Consider the following 4,715-nt stretch of genomic DNA (forward strand, 5'->3'; position numbering starts at 1 on the left):
TGGGAGTCAGGTCGATTGAATGTTTGACCTAACAGTGCAAAGGTACCCCTTTGGGTGAGGAGGAGAAGTCTTTGTATTCTTGCACGACCTTATCCACATGCTCCTGTTGCATGTAGGTACCCTTCCCAGGGGCCATGGATGTGGTCACAATCTTCCCCTTACTTTGAGAGTGAATCAGAAAGAAAATAAATTTCTTGATCTAGGAGATGATCTTACTGCATTATTTAGTAGAGATAAAAGAAATGGCCTTCAAATATAGGAATGTCAAAGTTAATGTGTGCCTTAAAGGGGGCGACACCTTCAAAGTGATTGTTGGATGAAGATGCTTTGCCCAATGATACCCGTCAAAGGATCTAGGAAAAGTTATCCATCATCTCATTCTCGTGTCGCTCAAGGGCCTCTTCAAGCAACATTTTGAAAGGATTTCCTACTCCCTTGTCTTTCTCTTCTTCCGCCATGACTGTCGAGGTTAGCAAGGTTGATCTTGCAAGGGTTGAACCAGTTCAAGTCCTAAGTCCTTACCCATCGACCTTGTTGGGGACATGCACAGAAAAACAAAGAAAGAATAGATCACTCTGATACCATTGATCCAAATTTATGCAAAAACAAAATGAAATACAGATTTAAACATAAACATAGAGCTACAGTGAAAATTGAACTTCAATTAATCAATAACAAATACTAAAAATTGTTTACATGCAAAATGAAAATAATCTAGCTCGGGTGATGGTAACTTATCTATGAGAAGAGATATAACGACTATGTGCCTTCTAAATTGTGTTCTAATGGGGCTCAGAGGTTTTTTTTATTGAGAAACTATGGAAAACCGTAATATCGAAAAACCTAACCCTAGGAGATGAGGTGCCAAAAGTTTATGGAGCCCATTAGGGTTAGTCAATACATACAACTTGCCAGGGTCGTAAATTTGGCATACAATCTTCGTTTGATGCGTACGATACTTCATTAGAAAGATCTATTTGAGGACAAAAAAATTTAAACAATAAACTCGTGTCGTAGGCCATAGGTTTGCCCATTTTCCAAAAGAATGTTGTTTAGGGCCTCGAAACGGCTCCGGGAGTTGAGGACTTGAAAAACTGTCAAAAATAGTAAATTGTACTAGAAATTAAGAAATTGATAAAAAATAATAATAATAATAATAATTAATTAATTAAAAAAAATGGTATTGGGGGTCCAAGTGGAATAGGCGGGTGGCGACCAATATCCACCCAAATCACTTCCAACACTAAATTGTGAGAAAAACCTCATTTTCCCTCATTTAAAAGAGCGTGACAAAAATTCCTAATTATTTTTATAACATGCAACAAAATGGTATAGCAATTAGTACTATGACATTACATACCATGGAAAAGCCAAAACTTCCATCGATTTTAAATACCAATTGAATCATCATTTTGAATTATGGGTTGGAAATAAATTATGCAAACTTACACAATTTTAGAAACTTGAAATGTAGTCATTGTCCACAACTCATGGCCATGTAGAAGATTAGGTTATAGTTCCAAATTTGAAGATTTAAGTTGATGTAAAATCTAAAATCTAAATGATCCAAATTTTAAAAAATTCATACCAGCAAATTGTAGCAAGGTGTGAGTGATGTAAATTTTTAAGAAATGTTCATACTTTCAAGTAATTCATACATGCAACAACGATGGAAAGGGTTTTAAAAAATTGAAAGTCAAAATACGAAATGATTTACAAAGACAAAGATGGATTTAAAAATTTAACAAATTGCAATTTAAAAATAGAAAATGATTTACATGGGGAAGGATCTGAGAACAATTTCCAAAGTAAAAGGACAAAAGGTGAGAAAATATAAATTCGCTCTGAGTTTTACAGTTTTCGAGAAAGAAATTGAGAGAGGAGGGTTACTCAATTCAATCATTATTTTTACGCATAAAATAATAAAATTGCAAAACCCGCTCCCCTGTAATTACGAGAATCGGATTTTGAAACTGATATTTAATGAAATGATAAATTCATTCCAATTATCTAGTATGCCTGTGTATGGCATGAGAAAGCGGGTCGAAATAACTATACTGCTTTCTCGAGTTGAGTACATGCACTTGGAACGGCAAAAGGAAATAAAATACAATTGCAGGCTGCAGACGCAATTTCTTAATTGCCCTTTTACGAGGAAAATCCTCAGAGTTAAAGAAAGGGAGCTATGATGTAGTCTGTCATCACATCAGTATAGCACACAGTCTCCACAGGAATCCACTAGGAAAATTGAAAATTGTATGTTTGCAGCTTGGACCGCATAGCGCAGTGGATTAGCGCGTTTGACTTCGGATCAAAAGGTCGTGGGTTCGACTCCCACTGTGGTCGTGTTTGGTTGTTCGACCTTTTCAGGTATGCTGAGAATAAACGTTCGTGTGTTAGGAAAGTTTTGTTACATTCAAAAATGATGACGAGCATTTTTGTCTTCAAGTAGAAAAATGCTGGGATGCAGATCCTGGGTTCGACCCCGACCTATGGTTGATTAGTTGTGTGATTCTTTTAGGTTTCAAAAATGCTGGTCGGTTTGTTGTGTGATTCTTTTAGGTTTCAAAAATGCTGGTCGATTTGTTGTGTGAATTATGCTGGGATGCAGATCCTGGGTTCGACCCCGACCTATGGTTGATTAGTTGTGTGATTCTTTTAGGTTTCAAAAATGCTGGTCGGTTTGTTGTGTGATTCTTTTAGGTTCAAAAATGCTGGTCGATTTGTTGTGTGAATTTGTTAGGTTTCAAAAATGCGGGTCGATTTGTTGTGTGAATTTGTTAGGTTCAAAAAATGCTCGGAGCGTAGGTCGTGGGTTCGACTCCCACGTTGTGTGTGGTCGATTTATTGTGTAATTTTGTCAGGTTCAAAAATGCTTGGAACGTAGGTCCCGGGTTCGACTCCCACGCTGTGTGGTCGATTTGTTCTGTGATTTTGTTAGGTTCAAAAATGCTGGGAGCTTAGGTCATGGGTTCGACTCCCCGAGTGGTCGATTTGTTCTGTGATTTTGTAAGGTTCAAAAATGCTGGGAGCGTAGGTCGTGGGTTCAACTCCCACGTGGTCGATTTGTTGTGTGATTTTGTTAGGTTCAAAGATCCTGGGAGCATAGGTCGTGGGTTAGAAAAAATGAAATTTGTTTTATGTGATTTCGTTAAGTTCAGAAACGAAAGAGTCGAGGTGCGATCGTGGACCAGTTGAAGGTCATCTATATCCTTTGTTTCGGTTTTCATCCTTATAAATCTGTTAATTCTGAGCAATTTCAATATGCAAACTGCATTGGAAATTTTTCAATACGCAAAACGAGTTGATTTTCATTGCCGGGTTTCGACCCGGGGCTGTCGTGTAAGAACCGAGAGCATATTAATCAAAATCTGATTCATTGCCGTTGCCGGAACTTGAAGCTGGGGCTGTCTGTAGGAAACGAGAGCATTCTGATGAAATTCTGATAGGTTTCAATACGCCAAAACCAATTAACTTCCGTTGGCGGGACTTGAACCCCGGTTTCATATTCTGATAGATTTCAATACGTAAAAACCTAATGAAAATTCTGGTAGATTTCAGAATTTCAATTTCAATACGCCAAAATCAATAACCTCCCGTTGCCGGGACTTGAACCATGGTCTCTCAGGTGAGACTGAAATTTCAATTTCAATACGCCAAAATCAATAACCTTCAGTTGCCGGCACTTGAAATCAGATCTCTCAGGTGCGTTAGATTTCAATACGCAAAAATCTAATCAAAATTCGAATAGATTTCAGAATTTCAATTTCAATCCGTCAAAATCGGTAAACTTCCGTTGCCGGGACTTGAACCCGGGTCTCTCGGGTGAGAGCCGAGTATCCTAACCAACTAGACTACAACGGAAAAGCTATGTAAACTAAATTAGATAACCATATGGCCAAAATCTGACAAACGAGAAGAACTCCAAACTCGGAGGAAACTGTGCATTGCATTACATTATCAATCTCAATCTCAGTTATCGCTCAAACCATGAGAAGCATATACAGAGATTCGGATTTGGTATGGACGCTGGTTCTCGAAATTGGTAGATCAGAATTTAAAATGAATTTGATCTGGTTAATTTACAATAAAAGATTTGTTCCTCTGTGTAATAGGGTATTATAACGGCACATGTATAATTTCTTGAAATTTGAGTTATACTAGCATTTGCACCAAATGTTGCAAAGGGAACGCCATAAAGCATAAATTGAATTATGCAAATACAACAAAAAAATACTTTGATAAAGAATAAAAAAATACTTTGATAAAGAATAAAAATATATTGAATGCTCACATCAATGTCCCATTAACTGGAACCACTTAGTAGACATATCTATGAACATTAGAATTACACACAATGATCAGGAAATTTCTCATATAGAAACAACACCTTCCACAACAACCTTTTCTCACATCCACATTTTAAAGTAGACATATCTATCAACATTAGGATTACATACCATGATCAGGAAATTCCCATATACAAACAACACCTTCCACAACAACTTTTTCTCACATCCACATTTTAAAAAATGGCTTGGAACATGATTGGAATATCCCATATTGCCTTTTTCATTATGTAGATAAATCTTTCCCATATACAAACAACACCTTCCACAACAACCTTTTCTCAAATCCACATTTTAAAAAATGCCTTGGAACGTGATTGGAATATCCCATATTGCCTTTTTCATTATGTAAATAAATTTTCCACA

The 4,715-nt window shown here is 36.9% G+C and overlaps 2 non-coding genes across 2 annotated transcripts; one reads left to right on the top strand and one right to left on the bottom strand.

Annotated features, from left to right (window-relative positions):
- Window positions 1-2,272: 2,272 nt before the first annotated feature.
- On the top strand, window positions 2,273-2,346 carry TRNAR-UCG (transfer RNA arginine (anticodon UCG)). The gene has a single exon. It is a non-coding gene; the product is annotated as a tRNA-Arg (tRNA).
- Window positions 2,347-3,791: 1,445 nt separating this feature from the next.
- TRNAE-CUC (transfer RNA glutamic acid (anticodon CUC)) lies at window positions 3,792-3,864 on the bottom strand. The gene has a single exon. It is a non-coding gene; the product is annotated as a tRNA-Glu (tRNA).
- Window positions 3,865-4,715: the final 851 nt, after the last annotated feature.

Source organism: Pinus tabuliformis, chromosome 6 (genome assembly GCF_031772625.1).
Source record: "Pinus tabuliformis cultivar Carrire ecotype Pingquan chromosome 6, CPIR1, whole genome shotgun sequence".
NCBI lineage: Eukaryota > Viridiplantae > Streptophyta > Pinopsida > Pinales > Pinaceae > Pinus > Pinus tabuliformis.